This window comes from Rhinoderma darwinii, chromosome 5 (assembly GCF_050947455.1).
Source record: "Rhinoderma darwinii isolate aRhiDar2 chromosome 5, aRhiDar2.hap1, whole genome shotgun sequence".
Classification (NCBI taxonomy): domain Eukaryota; kingdom Metazoa; phylum Chordata; class Amphibia; order Anura; family Rhinodermatidae; genus Rhinoderma; species Rhinoderma darwinii.
The window spans coordinates 64,243,829-64,264,811 of NC_134691.1; the positions used below are offsets into that span (position 1 = coordinate 64,243,829).

General features: G+C 44.5%; 1 long non-coding RNA gene across 1 annotated transcript in view; it reads right to left on the reverse strand.

Moving 5' to 3' along the window:
- The window catches only part of LOC142652522 (uncharacterized), a 165,270-nt gene that overhangs the window by 75,726 nt on the left and 68,561 nt on the right, over nt 1-20,983 (reverse strand). The gene's annotated exons all lie outside the window — the stretch shown is intronic.

The window sequence follows — 20,983 nt, forward strand, 5'->3', positions numbered from 1 at the left end:
TTGCATGCATTGATTGTTAGCTGCCCCTACCTCTATAGAATACCACAAATCTTTCTCCAAAAGTTACCACCTCACCACCCTTACTAATTTTAAGCAAGGCTCTTATCCCTCAATCTACCATTACCCGCCCAACCCCTCACTATCCACCTACCGTACCTTCACAACTGTGGAGCCAAAATCATCAAGATCCAAATAGTTAAATATGGTACGGCATGATTCCTTTAAAAACACCTCGGTGTGGTATCTGTGGTTCTTTTAACTTTTTTTTTGGGGGGGGGGTTTGTGGTTGTTACTCCTTACCTGCGCAAGAAATGTAAATGTAACTTTTAATTTTTGCATTTTAACCTCAAATTACTTTATTGGAGAAACCAGTTTTAATTTCAATAGAGTCGAATATATATATAATTTCCATAACTGTTTTCTCAAAGGTTTTAAATTTAATCGTGGCAACCATGTTTACTTTTCTTGCTATTCTCTAAAGATCTAGCCAAGTAAAATTAGACACGTGTGGCATCTTTGTTTTTAGCACACAATTCTTTTTTGTGTTGGTAACCCCCCCCTCATGCACACAAACGTAAAAACACCCGTTATTGCGGGTCGTAATTACGACCCGCAATAACGGGCCCATAGACTTCTGTTAGTCACGGGCACCTTCCCGTTTTCTCACGGGAAGGTGCCCGTGTCGTTAAAAAAATAGAACATGTTCTATTTTTTCATTTTACGGGCCGTGCTCCTATACTTTATAATGGGAGCACGGCTCGCAAAAGCGGTCGGCTGCCCGTCGTAATTACGAGCACGGTCGTGTGCATGAGGCCCTTAGTGTGAGAAATTATTATTTTTGATATTTCTTTCTCAAAAGTTGTGCTTTGCACCAATTGCAGCAGTGTAAAATACAGAAAGCAGTTTTAAATGTTAGCAGCGTGTCTAGTTTCAGAATATATTATTTCTCATTGTTTGAGAATGTAGTGATATTTTGAAAACGTCCTGTTTTACATAACTTGGGGTGAGTACACTTCAGGGGGTATTACAATCAGAAGAGAAAGCAATCAAACAAATATATTAAAGCTGCATTGAGATGGAAAGAGGGTAGCATATTTAAGGACTGACCAGGTAAGTTTGTATGCTGTTGTGTGGTTGCGGTTGTTATATATAAGAATTATGTAACACAAGTGTGCTTGAAGAAATTAATTTTATTTAAATCAGATCGGTCACCTTAATATGCTGCCCCGAGCAAGGGCAGCACACCACAAGGACAAGTCCGTTCCTCCACCGGCCAACACGGCACAAAAATACTCGGCTAACTGAAGCGATCGAAAGAATACTCTAGACCCACAGCCAGGAGTTCCGGTGCACTCCCAAAGAGAGCGCTCCCCTGCCTCTCCATGTCTCCCACAGCTCTCCTCTCAGCAACTGACGGGCGGCCATGCATGCATATTCACAGCAGCCAATAGTCAACCACTGCAAGGTGGGCGTGAGGAGACTCAGCTCACGAACACACCGGACCAACAACCATGAGTCTTGTGTACCCTCCGATCTCAGTTTTGGCAACACAGTTTAAAAGTTTCAGGTATTGCCTGCAATTTTATGAAAAATTGTGTTTTATTTTGATGTTTTCTTATTTATGACATTTCAGTTTAAGTGAGGTATAAAATAGTAATGCAACTAAACTTGTTAGGGATAGGAAGCAATCAGAATTTACTAAGATACAAATCAACAAGTTGAAATTCTTTGATTTATTTATGTATTTCGTATTTTTCCCCATTTTAAACTAGTACTTTGCATACCGAAAAGTCGTCATTTGACTCACATCCAAACAGGAGACTTGGACATTGGTCTAAAATTATGTTTGGCAGGTTCACGTTTATATCATACTTCAGCCCGAGACATATCATGTGTTATCCAATACAAATAATTATTTGGTACTTGCTCTTGTTATTCATTAACTTGATAGTCCTTTCAATGCTAGTTAAAAAAAAACCTGAGTCTAGCACTAGTACATGAGAAAAATATAAAGCTCAAATAGTGTTCTATTGTTGGTTTACACGCGAATGAACACTGGGGCAGATTTGCTATTCAAAATGCACCAAAACTCTGGCTCAAATTGAGCCAGAATTCTGGTGCACATGCTGTGCGCCACATTAATGAAGTATTTTAGACACTTTTTGCAACTCATCCGACAAGGCCTGAAGCTTAGCGCAAAAAGGATGTGCCTAAAGTTACACTTTGAGCCAAAATTGGTCCGAAGTAAGCTCACCTCCTCTTTCTAACGGATTAGATGCTATTGACCGTGAAATATAAGCAAACTGCTGGATCAAAGTTCGCAGCATATTGAGCGGGCCCGGCCCGTGAGCCTGCTCCATACTTCTCCCGTGGAGCCATGACATACAGTTACATCATAATACGGAAAGGGTTAAATATTTAAAGAAAACTCTGAGTCTATAAGGGTAGAAATGTCTGTGAATCTGTCAGATTTATGGAATAAAACCCACACACTGCATAACTGTTACCAGTAAAGCCAGTGACCGTGCAGAGCAACTGAATGATGCAATCACTGGGCCCCTCTTCCCACCAGGTCCTTGCTCAGCCAATCTGTCTTTTCCTCTGTGACTCTTCCTCGTCCAGGCACACAGAAGCAAGGGGTGCTGAGAACTGTAGTCCGGTGCATTTCAGGAGAAGAAGTGCTGATACCTGCTGCTGTCAGTCCCTGTTTCGCACCAGCTTCAGCATCCACTGCACACAATAGCGGCAATTTATGTTTTTTGAGCAAAATTTTGTGACTTTTCTATTATTCAGCCACCTCTGCCAGTTTTCAAAAAAGTTGCCTGGGGTCAGCGGAGGGGGCCGGGCCTTTGTGATCCGATAAATTTACTATAGTTTACGCTAGATTACACTAAATGGGCGTAAATTATAGCGTAAATCTACTCCAGTTTATGGCTGAAGTAGATTTGATTTTCTGGTGCACAGATGGCCACAAATTTGCCTAATTTATTAGGAGGACATGTGCCTCTTAATAAATTAGTTGCATCTAACTCCAACTTTCTTTAGATTCAGGCTTAATTAACTGCCCCCAATGTCCCCCCAGCAGGGGTTATATATATAATGATAAAAATATTCACCCTTAGAATGTGGCATTTCAAAAGGTGAAAATTTGCTGTGGACATTAACTCCTCTTAATACAAAAATGTAAAATTATCCTCACACTGACCTTCCCTGGCTATACTATAATCATACTTAATAGCCATGCTTTCCAAATCTTGTACTGATGAGAGCCATGAAGCCTAAAACATCTGTATACATGTTGAAATAATTGCCTGCACACTTATAGGCTTATGTAGTACCGGGTTTACGTGACCTCTGCTTAACTGCAGAGTGACTCCCAGTCTGAGTGATTCGGCATGATTTTGTATTACATTGTTACCCTTTCGCCATTGGAGGCTGCAAAGTAAGAAGAAAACATGAGCGGGAATAAATCTGCGGCCTTATTGAATTATTTCAAATATCAGTTAACACACTATAAACAGTACTGTTGGATAAATGTTGCTTTCCTTCTAGTAGTTTGAATTACAGAAATATATAGTGTGCCAAAGTTATGTTCTTATATGCATAATAGATAGATGTGAATTTCGAGCTTCGTTGTTGCACTGGTGTATTTTAAACAGACTATGGCAAATTAAACTAAAAACACTAATTAAAAAATATATAGTTAGAACATTTAAATGCTCTTTATAAACTAATATAAAGGGACAGATGTTTCGAGTGCTTTCTACTTCACCAAGTTGTTGCATAACAGATTAGATTTGCCACAACAGAGATTGTGGTTTAATCTCTCGGTCACATAAAAATGTGAAAAACTGTCCCAAAAGTGTTTATCGTAGACATTGAATTTCTGTCTTGTGAAAGTATAGTTGGCACATAATTTGGGTCACTTTAGTACATAGAATGCAGGTTATTTTGGCCTACAGGACACAACAATTGTTTTTCAATTCATCATCACAATCGGAGAGCCACAGCGTTTTTTATTCTACCAATAGATAGCTGTATAAGGAGTTTTTTTATGTGGAATGAGGTGTTTTTTTTCCCCCCAAAACATGCTGTTTTGAGTTACATTTAACTTAATTAACTTTATTTATTACTATTTTGTTGGCAACAATTTCGGCAGTTTTTTTTTTCTTTCACATCTTTCACCATGCAGTATGAAAAACATTTTAACTTTATTCTATGGGTCAGTACGATTATGGCAATACCAGATATGTAAAGTTTTTGTTAATGTTTTTTACTATATTTTCACAATAAGGGTGAAATCACACGTTTCATAAACATACGCCACAACATTTGCAACACTAATGTGTTGTGGATTTTGTGGCATATTTGCAGCGGATTTGTGTTGAAGCTTTTGGTGCAGAATTATACATAACATTAAAGTCTATGATGAAATTCCGCATTCAAAATCTGCAACACATAAAGAAAATGCATATGGAAGAATCTCATGCCGAAATTTAAAGAAGCACGCCAGCAATTTTTTTTTTACTATATAGTGCAGCATAAGCTATTGTTAAATAATAAAGTAGAGGCTCCTGTGTATGCCTTGTGTATACCTGTTTTAGTTAATTTGCCATTTATGGGTTGTCTGCCATCTTGGTTCCTTCCTCAGGCCCAATGGAGCCTAGATTTCCCATGATGTTTCTAGCCTTGCAGAGGCAGAGATGCAGAGTCTCATCACACTGCATTTGCTCTGCTCGGAGACCCATCTAAGTGCAGCAAGTGATACATAGATCAGTGACCTAGAACTTCTGTACTCGCACTGCAGAATCCCAGTGTATCCTATGTGATGCAGCTTCAGGTTTTGCAATTTTTTGCCTGTATACACATACTCTCACATATGCCATTTATTATATATAGTACATGCATGTTCAGAACAGACATACAGATCATAGGACTACTCCATGCATACAGCTGTACAGGTCATCAGTAAAGCTCCAAATATGTATACAGGACACCAATAGAGTTGACCAATCCCAGCACTCTCCTATGACATGTGTAAACCAATCTTGGGCACTCTACAATCCTGAGACTACGCTCTTAATGCTAGCCCATCTCCATAGTAACGGTGGGCATTGCACTCTCCTTACCAGCCCATAGCTGCAGTCTAGCTACACGTCATTACACTTAGTCTCTACCCCAGATGTATAACGCTGGTGCGTCATTATGGACCTGACGAATGCCGTATCCTCCACTCTAGGCATATGACGCTATTGCGTCATTATCCCCGTGATCCTTGGACCCTGGCGCAATGCGTGACATCACATTGCCTCAGATGAGAGCACCAGCGCCACACTCCGGCCATTTAATACCACATATGGGGTATGCATACAGTGTCAGGATCTCTCCCGGCTACGATCATATCTAGGTATGTACCCACCCCAAACAACCTATCCCTTCATTCACCCATCATTGTAACCTAATGGTTGTATTTGTCTCACCACGGTCACTCTGACCATAACCACCATTTGTTTACTCACAGTCATCAAGACAATCAGACAAGTTCTTTGCTATTACACACATCTCCATTGGAAAACCAATGTTGCTGCCCAACTTTTTACACTACAGGCCTCTTGATTTGTTCAATGATTTCGAAACGCCATGTGTGATGTACACTGTTATATAAGTCTGTATTGTATCAGTTATTTGTATGTTTGATAAAGGCTTACACAAGCCGAAATGCCACTCACTGCATGTGGAATAAACCACTGCCTATTTATCTCCACCATTTGAGTGCTGCCTACCTTCTTCACACAGCTTCAGTCTGTCTCCTCTGCCTCCTACTTGTGATAGATTCCTCTCTGTAATTTTTTTACATAGGAGGCAGTGAGGAGCAGCATCTCATATAAATACACAGGACTCTCTACACACAGTACACAAAGATAGTATAGACAGTTAGTGTGAGTCAGGAGAGTTTTATGACTCTGCAGCAAATCTTTGTTTGAACTCACCTTTTATATCACTGCACTTCTGCTAGTGATAGGTTTCTCCATGTTAGCCGATACAAAAAGGGGACAGTAAGAAGCAGAATCTCATAGAAATATACTGGATTCTCTGCACACTGCACTCACAGGTAGTATAGACAGGCAGCTTGAATCAGGGGAGTTTTATAACTCTGCATCTAATGATTGTATGGATTCACATATTATATCACTGCACTTCTGCTCCCTTAGATAGGGCAAAATTATCTCTTCAGCAGCACTATATGCATGGGGGACCTACAAAGGAACAAGGAGTGTGGAGCTGGGTGGAGAGAGCAGGTGTCTCATTGCTGCCAGGAGCGATTTGGTTGGTGATTATGTAATTCTGTAGTTTACAGGAAGTCAGCCACACAAGTGAGAATAACCTCTTGTCTACACATGAGAGCATGTGTTATTTTGGTGGTTATACTGAGATCACATGACCTAGCTGCCCATAATGAAAGGATTAAAAATGTTAAGATGCAACTCGTGAGTTAGCATGATATGTGCAAATAAATAAAAATAATAATTGCTGGAGTGCTTCCTTAAACCCTTCCCGACATCCGCCGTATATATAGGGCGCTGTTGGGAGGTGCTTCCCGCAAAGCGCCGTATAGGTACGGCTCAGCAGGGAAGCGGTCACCGGTGCTGATTACACCGTGACAAAAGTAAAGATAGCTGCTGTCCCTGATAGCAGGCCATCTCTACATACTCGACTAGTGTGCCGTTTCGGCCGGCCAATCACAGACATTTTTCTTAAAACTGTGCCCGGGAGTCACAGTTAGACGATGGTGATTAGTGCTGTCTAAGACAGCACCCGTCACCACCAATGTCATCTAGGGGGGTGGCAGTGATGCCACCTCTAAGAGCGCTCTGATTGGTTGGTTGGTTGATTGATTGGTTGGTCATTACAGTCCAACCAATCAGAGCACCAGCAGGTGTTATGATTACCGACACCGCTCTGCACGCCGCCATTCCGGTCAAGGAGGCGAGAAGAGCAGTTGAGAGACTATCTGTGCGTGCTTTGCTGAGATTTGTAGTGCGATCTGCACTACTCTGTAAAAAATAAGAGTGCTTTTTTGCTGCTGCTGCTGTCTGATCACCAGCAGTCTTTTTATTGTAATCAGACAGATTTTTTTGGCCGTTTCCCTGTCCTTTGGCCTGTCCCACCCGACGCCTGTCCCAATCCACCCCCTCCCTTTCCGAGTCCTGTGCAGACGAACTGTCATTATAAAGCGTCGCTGTAAAAATACGGCGCGTAAAATGACGGCTCGTCAAAAGAAGTGCAGGACACTTCTTGGGACGTTTTTGGAGCCGTTTTCTCATAGACTCGATTGAAAACAACTTAAAAAACAGCTGTAAAAACGCTGCAAAAAACGTGAGTTGCTCAAAAAACGTCTGAAAATAAGGAGCTGTTTTCCCTTGAAAACAGGTCCATATTTTCAGACGTGTTTTGTTAATCGTGTGAATGTACCCTTAGGATACGTTCACACGATTAACAAAATACGTTTGAAAATACGGAGCTGTTTTCAAGAGAAAACAACTCCTGATTGTCAGACGTTTTTTGAGCAACTCACGTTTTTCGCTGCATTTTTCGCTGCGTTTTACGGCTGTTTTTGGAGCTGTTTTTAATAGAGTCTATGAGAAAACGGATTTAAAAACGTCCCAAGAAGTGTCCTGCACTTCTTTTGACGAGCCGTCATTTTAAAAGGCCATATTTTGACAGCGACGCGTAAAATGACAGCTCGTCTGCACAGAACATCGTAAGACCCATTGCAAGCAATGGGCAGATGTTTGCCGACGTATTGGAGCCGTCTTTTCAGGCGTAATTCGAGGCGTAAAACGCCTCCATTATGTCTGAAAAGAGGTCGTGTGCACATACCCTTAGATAACAGTTTTTTTTAGTAATAGATAGCGTCAGTTAGTGACAGACGTTCCGTTTTTTTGTTTAACAGACGTTCGTACAGTAAATTTTTAGCGCCTAGTTTTACTGTAGCACATTAGTTAGACTACCGGGTTTTTTTAGTAATAGATAGCGTCTGTTACTGACAGACGTTCAGGTTTTCTTTAACAGACGTTCGTACAGTAAATTTTACATAACATAGATTTACTGTTTTAGTCACATTTTTTTTATTGTTTTAGTTTAATTTTATTCTAATTTAGTCTTACTTTTTATGTCCGCCTAATCTTTTATTTTTTTCAGATTTTTTTTTTTTTAGTTCTTCTTATCTTTAATTTCTGTTCACCATACACATGTAGAAACACTAAACACACCCACCCACCTGTGTAAAAATAAAAGTTGATTACACATGTTAAAACACCACAGCCACCCCTTGTAATAAATCAAAATGTCTCAATCATCCAAAAGGTTGTATTCAGCCGAGGAGGCATACGTCATCATTGCCTCTGGTCATCATTGCCTCTGACGCTGATACGGCCAGAGAGGGAGACGAGGAATATGCCCCACTGCTTTTTGTTTCCTCCTCTTCTTCCTCCTCCTCCTGTGATGAGGAACCCCCCCAAAGGCGACCCAGGAGAGCAGCTGAGGCAACCCCAATGATTGATCGTTTCCAAAATGAGGTCAATTGTTGGGGGTTTCCACTGTTTTGCCCCCTCAGGGGCTTTGCAAATGTGACATGGCTTCCGTAAACCATTCCTGCTAAATTTGAGCTCCAAAAGCCAAATGGCGCTCTTTCCTTTCTAAGCCCTGCCGTGTGTCCAAACAGCCATTTAATACCACATATGGGGTACTTTTTTACTCAGGAGAAATGGCTTTACAAATGTTGCAGTGCTTTTTCTCCTTTAGTCCTTGTGGAAATGAGAAAAAGTAGCTAAACCTACATTTTCTTTGAAAAAATTTAGATTTTCATTTTCACGGCCTACTTCCAATAATTTCTACATAAAATCGGTGGGGTCAAAATGCTCTTTTGGGGAATTTGCACTGTTTTGGCCCCAAAAGAGCCCTTCAGACCTGACATGGTGCCTAAAATATATTCTAATAAAAAGGAGGCCCCAAAATTCTCTAGGTGCTCCTTTGCTTCTGAAGTCTGTGCTTCAGTCCATAAGCAAACTAGGTCCACATGTCGGATATTTCCTAAAACTGGGGAACCTTGGCAATAAACATTGTATTGCGTTTCTCTGGTAAAACTTTCGGTGTTACAAATTTTTTTTTCATTAAAAATGAATTTCTGCAAAAAAAGACATTTGTAAGTTTCACCGCTATATTGCGTTAATTCCTGTGAAACGTCTAAAGGGTTAAGAAACTTTCTAAATGCTGTTTTAAATACTTTGAGGGGTTTGTATTGTATAGGCCCCTCAAAGCCACTTCACAACTGAACTGGACCCTGTGAAAATAGCCTTTTGAAATTTTCTTGAAAATGTCAGAAATTGTTGCTAAAGTTCTAAGCCTTGTAACATCCTAGAAAAATAAAAGGATGTTCAAAAATAATGACAAAGTAGATATATGGGGGATGTTAATTAGCAACTATTTTGTGTGGTATAACTGCCTGTTTTACAAGCAGATACATTTAAACATAGAGAAATGCGAAATGTTGCAATTTTTCAATGTGTCACAAGAAAACAATCTCAGAATCGTTTGGATAGGTAAAAGCATTCCAAAGTTACTACCACATAAAGTGACACGTCAGATTTGAAAAATTAGGCTCTGTCAGGAAGGTCAAAAGTGGCCAAAGCGGGAAGGGGTTAAACCATGTATGTGTTTTCAAATTTTTTCCACATAGAGGAATGCATGTTTTAAATTTCTGCAGTGAATTTTTCCAATACAAAAATTATGCTACATGTAAATACACCTTTAACCACTTCCGGACCGCCCATAGACTATAAACGTCCAGGCGCTCGGCATTTAACTCTGCAGGGCCGTTCCAGAACGTCCTGCAGATTTAGCTTGTTTGCCGCTCCCCGGGGGCCTTTAGCTCCGTGATACAGCGGTCTCTAGACAGCTGTATCATGGAACTTTAACCAGAGACCACTCAGCGTGGTCTCCGGTCGTGTGATCGTTGTGACAACCTGTCGCATTGCTCCTAACATCAGTGCTTACGTGCCGACTGTGAGGAGCTCAGTGATACAGCTGTCTAGAGACAGCTGATATCACTGAGCTTTCACCCGGAGACCACTTAGTGTGGTCTACGGTCATGTGATCGCTGTGAAAACGTGTCATAGCGATCACATTGCTCCTCCCAGCAGCAATTGTGCGCCGACGGTAAGGCGCTCAGCTATGTGAACGCTGTGACAGCTTGTCACAGCGATCACATCCATGCCGATGGTAAGGAGCTCCATGATACAGCTGTCTAGACAGCTGTATCACCGAGCTTCGGAGTGGTCTCTGGTCAGGTGATCGCCGTGACAGCCTGTCACAGCGATCACTAGTTGAATCTTCTCCCTCTCTGGCAGACTGCCAGAGAGAAGAATAATGTAATGTAAAAAAAAACAAAAAAACACACACAGTTTTTTTTTTTCAAGAAAATTTTTCTCTTTATATAAATTTGTCTATCTTCAACACGGCGACTTTGGCCATGCACGACACCGGTCGACCAGCTAAAAATCGATATGTCCCGTAGCCGACATTGCATCTAATAAAAAACACTGTGAATCGCGGACACACTTGTAGCGGCGGTTCACAGTATTACAGTATACACTTGAATGAGAAGGCTGTAATACTGTGAACAGCCACTACAAGTGTGTCCACGATTCACAGTGTGAGCAGTAAAGGAAATGAAGGGGAAGCAGTGCTCGTATAAGCACTGTGGTCCCTACAAAACAGCTGATCGACGGGGGTACCGGGTATCGGTCCCTGACTGATCAGATATTGATGGCCTAACCTGAGGATAGGCCATCAGTTATTGTGGACTGGGAACATCACAACATCTGTAATGGTCGTATGGTGTCAGCGAACCAGCTTTGGAATTTTTTTTCTCTAAAACCCAGTTTGCGCACCATTATTTGTAAGTGCCACCTTGCGCCCAGCGTGTAAGACATACACACATATTTGGTATTGTTGAAGTCGGTAGAAGTTGCCAAATATGTATTGAGGTCTGTTTACCCAGTGGCATGCACCAGATGTAAAAAAAAACATCTAAAATCACACATTCACATTTTTTTCAACTTTATTTTCCATTTTTCCTTCCGTATTTTAAAAAAAAGTAAAATATATCTATTATTTTTTTACACAATATGGAAGCTCAATATGTTCTGAAAAAATCAAGACCAAATACATGTAGATTGGAAGAGTAATAGAAGAACAATTTGCTTTTAAATTGGCACATGGCTAAAACTTAAAAATGTGCCTGGTCAGGAAGGGGGGGGGGGGGTAAAGCTTCTGGTCAGGAAGTGGTTAAAGCACTTTTCTCATAGCAAAAGGGGTTAATGATGTAGCACAGTTTGTCCTACTGAAATTTGGCTGCGTATGGAGCAGATTCCTGTCAACCATTAATCGATTGATATTAAATACCCTCATTCTATTCATAAAGAAGGGATGCAGCACCTACTTATGTTCTGCAGCAGTTGTGGCACAGTACTTTATAATACACATTGCAGCTGCTCAAGAACCTTTTCATAAAGAATAAGGGAGCCTATGAGGGAGTCAATCAGTTGTTGGCACAGGAGAAAGAACTTTCTACAAAAGTGACTTTCTACAACCTGCTTCCGCAGGAAAAGTTAACCCGCGCCTTTGTAGCGCCACTCATCTCTGTATATCAGAGATGTTTATATAAATATTATTTACAGAGACATCAGCAAGAAAATGTCCATTGACTTGTATTATATTATCTTATACTATTACCTGGATGCCTTCATCTGGAGTGTGGCATTTATTTACATATGGAAGTTGATCATGTGTTTATTAATTTAGAACTGCTTCTATTTTGGTCCACATTAGTGTAGGTACTTGATCCAGGTACTGTATGTGTTTAGTCTTGTCAATTGTTACCGGTAATTGTAATTTCTCAGCCAATACAAGCAAAGTAAGACATGAAAAAACATAGATTTGATGTCCTGGGATTCACTGAAAATAATGTTGAATAATAAGACCATTGTTCTGTATAATTTGGCAGATTAATTACATGCATTAAATTCCAAAACATCATGTCTTCATGGATAACGGAGTTGGCATTTCAACAAATTTCATAAGTATAACAAACTAAAATAAGAATAAAAACACCTTTATAACTTTATTTAGCCTGTCCTGCTTGTTGAGCTTTTGCAGGTAGCAAATTCTTTTTTACATCTGAAATTAATGTAAGGAATTGAAAACATGCAATAAATTACATTTTGCTGCAACAGACATTAGTTCTGTAGGAACCACCCACCATGGCCAGATTTTCCAGTTAAATTCTATTGTTTCCTTTAAAGAAATGTGTCTCCTCCAGGAGTACATGAGTTTAAAGTGAAGGTGTCATGATTTTTTATCAAATTGCTTTTAGTATGATATTAAAATAAATTTTATTTATTTGTGTTCTTATGTTCTACTTTTTACTTTTTTCTTACTTTTATTTCTCTATGGGGGCTGCCATTTTTTTATTCATCTCTGTATGTGTTGATTAACGACACATACAGAGATGGAATACGGCACATACAGCCCCATAGAGAATGCGAACGGGAGCCATTCCATTCACTGCAGTGTACACCGTCTGTGTGGGAACCAAAAGGAAGGACTTTGCCAGAGCGAAATCCGGCGACATTTACATGTGGACCAGAAGCCGCGGCCAGACAGTAAGATGGCGACTTCCGGCCGCGGTTTCCGGCCATATGTTCAAGGAGGCGAAGGCGCAAGGAATAGGAGCGGAGGCGGCAGCGGCGGCAGGAGCAGGTAAGTTATGTTCGCGTATGTGATCTGTGATACGGTCTGCTGAGCACTGTATCTAATCATCCTACACTGTGCAGTCGCTCAGAAAATGGTGGCACACAGTGTAGGAGGTTTGACGATTCAAACCCCCTCCTTCTCCTGGCACTAGCCAGAATAAGGGAGGGGGGATTGTGTGAGGACACTAGAGAGCACTAGAGAGCAAATTTGCAGCAGTGAGGTTGCTTTACCACATTGACTATGCTGCAATTTTGGGAACTGCTCCCTCTAGTGCCTAGCACATGGAAATGTTATAAATTAGAATCTAATTTATAATATTTTCTGACTTCTGAAAAAATTAAAACAATGTGTAATCACTGAAATAATAGATGTTTAACTAAAAAAAAAAAAAAATTCCTCCTGCAAAATCGCTCCAGACGTTTTTTGCACAGTGGTTTGACAAAAACGTGTCAAAACACTCGTCGAGGCGTTTTTTTTCCGTCTCCCACTGATTGAAATGGGGTTTTGGAGGCGAAAACCTTCTTTTTACCGCGATGCGTTTTTTACGCTCGCGGTAAAAAACCGCCTCCGCCTGCCATTGAAATCAATGGGAGGCATTTTCGGCCGTTTTTTGCGGAGCGGTTTCCGAGCCAGAAAACTCGTCAAAAAACTCTGTGTGAACAGGGCCTTTAAGCTGGGAATAAGCTGTAAGTAAATATGGCCATCATAATTATTACTGACCTGTATCTCAGATGACAATTGGTTCATAGGGGGGGAACATCAGCATCGCACAGTGCTTTCCTAAATCCGTGAGAACTTAATGTTTCCATGCGCTAGGCACCTTAAGGACACTTTAGACCTGGTGCACAATTTCCGCCGTAGATTTTGCCGTGAATTCCTAGCAAATCCACAATTATCTTCAAAATCTGCATATGTTGCACGCAGATTTTGTTGCAGAGTACCGCAGGTTTCAGTTCATGCATTGCAAAGGGTTAAATCCACTGTGAAAATCTGCTGCTTCTCTGCAACAGAATGAGCATGCTGTGGATTAGAAAATCTGCAGCATGCTCTGCTTTCAGTGCAGATTATTTCCGCTACATGTAGATGGGGTATTGGAAGCCACACCCACTTTTATTGCACTGTCAATCCGGATTTACGATGCGGAATCCGCACAAGTCCACAGCAAATCAGCCACGTCTGAATGTGCCCTAAATGCACGTCTCATACATTAACCCCTTGCAGTCACAGCCATTTTTCCGTTTTCGTTTTTCACTTCCCGTCTTCCAAGAGCCAAATGTATGCCATACAGCCCCCCCTGTAGGGAACGCCATACAGCCCCCCCTGTAGGGAACGCCATACAGCCCCCCTGTAGGGAACGCCATACAGCCCCCCTGTAGGGAATGCCATACAGCCCCCCCTGTAGAGAACGCCATACAGACCCCCCCTGTAGATAATGCCATACAGTCCCCCCTGTAGATAACGCCATACAGCCCCCACCTGTAGATAACGCCATATAGTCCCCCCTGTAGAGAACGCCATACAGCCCTCTGTAGATAGCGCCATACAGCCCCCTGTAGATAACGCCATACAGACCCCCTTGTAGATAACACCATACAGCCCCCTCTGTAGATATCTGTCACGGACGCTGGGTTTGTGGACCCACTAGGCCGCTCCGCCGTAGCGGGGAGGCAGCTGACCAGGTCACAGTCTATGTGAAAGTAAGATGGCAGACAGTAATGCTTAGGTACCTGAAATAGTCCGGACGGTGGCTGTGGCTTCAGCACGGATGGAGGCAGGTGCGGAGAGTGGCTCCAGACGTGGCGGGCAGTATCCGATGAGCAGATGGCACTTGACGTGGCAGAAGACACTTGACGTGGCAGATGGTACTTGACGTGGCAGATGGCACATGACGTGGCAGATGACACTTGACGTGGCAGATGGTACTTGACGTGGCAGATGGCACTTGACGTGGCAGATGGCACATGACGTGGCAGATGACACTTGACGTGGCAGATGACACTTGACGTGGCAGATGGCACTTGAACACGGGTAGGCACAGGAACAAGCGGAATACAGGAACGGTAACAGGGCATGGGTAACAGCTGGAACGGGAGACACTAAGGGACCATTTGAGAGACAGACAGGGAAAAACTAACAATGCTCAGGCAAGGATCAGAAGGGCTGGGGCATTCTTATAGAGTAGGGAATCACGTGGGTTAATGATCATAGTTTTCATGTGAACCTGACGGCCCGCGGCCATGGGCGTTACAGTATCCCCCCTCTTACACCCCCTCCTCATGGGGCCAGAGTGAGAGAGGAACTTTTTAATAAGAGCAGGAGCACTGAGGTTCTCTTCTGGCTCCCAGGACCTCTCCTCAGGACCAAACCCTCTCCAGTCCACCAGATAGAAAGTCCTTCCTCCTACACTCTTGCGGTCCAGGATCTCCTTTACCTCGAATACATCAGAAGGACCGCTGGAAGCAACTGTGGAACTAGAGGTCTTGCTGTAGCGGTTCAGGACCACTGGTTTCAGGAGGGACACATGGAAGGAGTTAGGGATTCTGAGGGTAGGGGGCAGCCGCAGCTTATAGGAAACAGGGTTAATTTGTTGCAGGATCTCGAAGGGACCAAGGAACCTGGGAGCAAACTTGTATGAAGGCACCCTCAAGCGAATGTTTCGAGAGGACAAGCAGACTTTAGTCCCAGGAAGATACTGAGGCGGCTCTCTTCTTTTGGTATCTGCCTTACGCTTCATGCGATCTACCGCCTGCAAAATAGAGGACCGGGTCTGTTGCCAGATTTGCAGGAAGTCCCCATATGCAGAGTCAGCAGCAGGTACCTGAGATGAAGTCGACACTGGAAGAGGAACTCTGGGATGTTGACTGTACACAATGTGAAACGGAGTGGAGGTGGTGGACTCACTTGTGTGGTTATTATATGAAAACTCCGCCCATGGTAGAAGCTGTACCCAGTTATCGTGCTGTGAAGAGATGAAGTGGCGGAGGTAATTTTCCATGATCTGGTTGATCCTCTCAACTTGCCCATTGGACTGGGGGTGATAGGCAGAGGAAAAGTCCAAACTCACATCCAGGAGTTTACAGAGGGCTCTCCAGAACTTGGAGGTAAACTGAACCCCCCGGTCGGACACAATGTGAAGAGGCAAGCCATGCAAGCGGAAGATGTGCTGAATGAAGAAGCTTGCCAGTCGAGGAGCAGAGGGTAGGCCGGTTAGCGGGATAAAATGTGCCATCTTAGAGAACCGGTCCACCACCACCCAGATGGTGTTGCATCCTGCTGAGAGAGGAAGATCCGTGACGAAGTCCATAGCGATGTGCTGCCAGGGGGCACTGGGTACAGGCAGGGGTTGAAGCAGGCCGGCAGGCTTGCTGTGAGCCACCTTGTTAGAGGCACACACCGTGCAAGCAGAGACAAAGTCCAGAACATCTTTAGGTACCGTGGGCCACCAGAAGTGACGAGCGACCAGGTCTTGGGTTTTACGGACACCAGCGTGCCCAGCCAGTTTAGAACTGTGTCCCCAGCAGAGAATTCTTTTTCTGTCAGCCAACCGAACAAAAGTTCTCCCTGGAGGGATATTTCTAAGCTGCAGAGGATTGGCGGTGACAATGCAGGATGGGTCTATGATCGTCTGAAGGGACTCCACCGTGTCTTCCGTTTCGAATGATCTGGACAGGGCATCGGCCCTCACGTTCTTGTCCGCGGGACGGTAGTGGAGCAGAAATTGGTGAAGAACAGTGACCACGTGGCTTGACGAGGATTCAGTCTTTGAGCGGACGGAAGGTAAGTGAGATTCTTGTGGTCGGTGAAGATCAGGATGGGGTGAGCAGCGCCCTCCAGAAGATGTCTCCACTCCTCCAGGGCCAATTTGATAGCCAGTAGCTCCCGATCTCCAATGGAATAATTGCGCTCAGCAGAGGAAAACAGTCTTGAATAGTAGCCACACACTACTGCCTTTCCTTTGGAGCTCCTCTGGAACAGAAGTGCGCCTGCACCAACAGAGGAAGCATCCACTTCCAGTGAGAACTGCCGAGATATGTCAGGGTGATGGAGGATCGAAGCTGAAGTGAAGGCTTTCTTGAGGCTAATGAATGCGGACTCTGCCTACGGAGTCCACACCTTGGCGTTCACACCCTTCTTGGTAAGGGTAGAGATGGGGGCCGTCAGAGAAGAAAAGTCCGGAATAAACTGCCGGTAGAAATTGGCGAAACCAAGGAAGCGCTGTATGGCCCTTAGGCCTTGAGGACGTGGCCATTCCAGGACAGACTTTAACTTCTCAGGGTCCATCTTAAGGCCTTGATCCGAGATGACATAGCCCAGGAAGGGCAGAGACCTCTTTTCAAATGTGCATTTCTCTAACTTGGCATACAAGCGATTGTCTCTTAGTCGCAGAAGAACTTGACGAACGTGCCTCCGATGGGTCATCAGATCTGGGGAGAAGATTAGAATATCATCGAGATAAACTACAACACACGTATAGAGGAGATCTCGGAAGATGTCATTAACGAACTCCTGAAATACTGCGGGAGCGTTACACAGTCCGAAGGGCATCACTCGGTATTCGTAGTGCCCATCGCGGGTGTTAAATGCCGTCTTCCATTTGTCACCCCAGTGAATCCGTATTAGATTATAGGCCCCCCGCAGATCTAGCTTGGAAAAATGTTTGGCTCCTCGTATGCGATCAAACAGCTCGGAAATGAGTGGCAACGGGTATTTGTTCTTGACCGTGATCTGATTGAGACCAAGGTAGTCAATGCAGGGTCGGAGAGATCCATCTTTCTTTTTAACGAAGAAGAATCCTGCCCCGGCCGGGGAGGAAGATTTTCGAATAAAACCCCTCTCCAAGTTCTCCTTGATATAGGCTGACATTGATAACGTCTCTGGAAAGGAGAGAGGATATACTCGTCCACGGGGAAGAGAAGCATTGGGAACCAGTTCAATGGGACAGTCATAACTCCGATGTGGAGGCAACGTCTCAGCCTCTCGTTTGCAGAAGACATCCGCAAAACTGGCATACTGAGACGGTAGATCGGAGAGTGACTGAGGCAGAGGGGGCACAACAGGACGGACTTGTGACAGGCAATGGCTATGGCATCTGGAGCCCCATTGAAGAACCTCTCCAGAACTCCAGTCGAGTGTCGGGGCGTGTAGACGGAGCCATGGCAGACCCAGCAGGATAGGATTGATAGCCTTGGGTAGTACCAGGAAGGAGATCTGTTCTGAGTGAAGAGCTCCGACCCGTAATGTCACTGGCTCAGTGATGAGCATGATTGGATCAGGCAGCGGTAGACCATTCACAGAGGCAACTGCCAGGGGTCTCTCCAGACGGACTGTGGGTAGTTGAAACCGATCCACTAGATCCTGGTGGATAAAATTAGCAGCCGCTCCAGAGTCAAGATAGGCGGAGGAAGGATGTGATGCCTGTCCGGTGACGATGGCCACAGGTATCGATAATTTGGAAGAGGTTTTAACGTTTGGAGACGTTCCACCTAGAGTTGCCTCTCCTACCAACCCTAGGTACTGGAGTTTCCCGGTTTCTGTGGGCATTGACGCACAAAATTACCCTTGAGGCAGCAATACATGCAAAGTCCAGAGGAGCGTCTGCGCTGCTTCTCCTGTTCAGATAACCGGACTCTGTCTACCTGCATGGGTTCCTCAGGTAGCGCACTAGGAGTGGACAATTGTGGTCTCTGGGCAGGGGGTGCTGGTCTGTGGGCCCGGCTCTCCTGACGAACCTCTTGAGAGCGCTCCCGGATTCTCATATCAACCCGGGTGGCTAACAGGATGAGGGCATCCAAGGTAGAAGGAAGGTCGCAGGCTGCCAGTTCGTCCTTGATGGGAGAGGACAGTCCCTGCCAGAAGGTCGCCACCAGTGCCTCATTGTTCCATGCCAGCTCGGCTGCTAGGGTACGGAAGGAGATCGCATACTCCCCTACTGTGGAGCCTTCTTGCTTGAGGGTCAACAGAGTGGCTGCGGCAGAGGATGTTCGACCCGGCTCCTCGAACACGGCACGAAAGGACTGCAGGAACAAGGTTAGGTCAGCAGATACAGGTCCTTGTTGCTCCAAGATTGGGTTCGCCCATGCGAGGGCCTTGCCAGCGAGGAGGGAGATAATGAACGCTACTTTAGCCTCCTCGGAGGGGAAGAGATGTGGCCGTAGCCTAAAATGCACCGTGCATTGATTAAGAAATCCTCTGCATGCTCTGGGATCACCGTCGTAGCGAGGAGGAAGAGGCAGAGGAACTGGGGATCCGAAACAAACAGGGGGAGCAACAGGCAGTGGCACGGCAACAGCTTCTGGAGGAAGAACCGGGGGTGGAACAGCGAGTAGATCCAGGCGGACCAGAATAGAATTCACCGCCTCAAGGAGTTGATCCTGACGAGTGCGTAGGTCATGCATCTCTGTCTGAATCTTCTGTACTGGGGTCTTGGGCTGGCCAGCGGGTTCCATGGCCTGAGCGTACTGACACGGACGCTGGGTTTGTGGACCCACTAGGCCGCTCCGCCGTAGCGGGGAGGCAGCTGACCAGGTCACAGTCTATGTGAAAGTAAGATGGCAGACAGTAATGCTTAGGTACCTGAAATAGTCCGGACGGTGGCTGTGGCTTCAGCTTGGATGGAGGCAGGTGCGGAGAGTGGCGCCAGACGTGGCTGGCAGTATCCGATGAGCAGATGGCACTTGACGTGGCAGAAGACACTTGACGTGGCAGATGGTACTTGACGTGGCAGATGGCACTTGACGTGGCAGATGACACTTGACTTGGCAGATGACACTTGACGTGGCAGATGGCACTTGACGTGGCAGATGGCACTTGAACACGGGTAGGCACAGGAACAAAGCGGAATACAGGAACGGTAACAGGGCACGGGTAACAGCTGGAACGGGAGGCACTAAGGGACCATTTGCGAGACAGACAGGGAAAAACTAACAACGCTCAGGCAAGGATCAGAAGGGCTGGGGCATTCTTATAGAGCAGGGAATCACGTGGGTTAATGATCATAGTTTTCATGTGCGCGCGCTGGCCCTTTAAGAGCGGGCGCGAGCGTGCGCGCGCACCCTACGGGACCCGGCAGGACGGAGTGGAAGTGAGCGCTGGCATCTCCTAGGAGGGAGACGGAGGCCAGCGCTCACAGATCCATGGCTGCGGGCGTCGGGAGGTGAGTGAACCCGACGGCCCGCGGCCATGGGCGTTACAATATCTACAAAGGGGGCTGTATGGCGTTATCTACAGGGGGGACTGTATGGCGTTCTCTACAGGGGGGGATGTATGGCGTTATCTACAGAGGGGGCTGTATGGCATTATCTACAGAGGGGGCTGTATGGCGTTATCTACAGAGGGGGCTGTATGGCGTTATCTACAAGGGGGGGCTGTAAAAAAGGCACTATCTACAAGGGGGGGGTTGTGTGACACACATGGGAGGGGGGGCCCCAGTCAAAAGTTTGCTATGGGGCCCAGTCTTTCCTAGTTACGCCCCTGGTCGTGTGCATGGGGCCTAAAAATAGTAAAACATACAAATACTATGTACATTTGCTTTCATTGCAATCGTAACAACCCGCTGAATAAAGTTATTGTGTTTTTTATACCACACGGTAAACGGCAAAAAATTTAGGACGCAAAAAAGTGTGGCGAAATTGCGTTTTTCTCTATTACCCCCAAATAAAAATTCATAAAAGTTAATCAATAAATTATATGTAACCCAAAATGGTGCTATTAAAAAAAAAAAAAAACTTGTCCCGCAAAAAACAAGACCTTATACAGCTATGTCGACGCATAAATAAAAAAACTTATAGTTCTTCGAATGCAACGAAGGTAAAACTTAAAAAATAGCTTGGTCATTAAGGTTCAAAATAGGCTGGTCATTAAAGGGTTAAAGCCTATGGGTCAGTTCACACGTTGCGTAAATACTGCGGTTTTTCCTCAACTGAATTTGTTCTGGAAAATCCGTAGCAAATACAGTAGCAGCAAAGTGGATAAGATAAAATAAATCTCATCCACACGAGGCGTAAATAATAAAGCGGAAAAAACGTTCAGAAAGTGATCTGAGGTGCAGATTTTTATTCCGCAGCATGTCAATTGTATTTGCCTAATCGCTGCTTATTTGTTGCGGGTTTTCTACATTGAATTCAATGGGGAGGTACGGATGTAGCCATCTTTATCGTGACTCTAATAA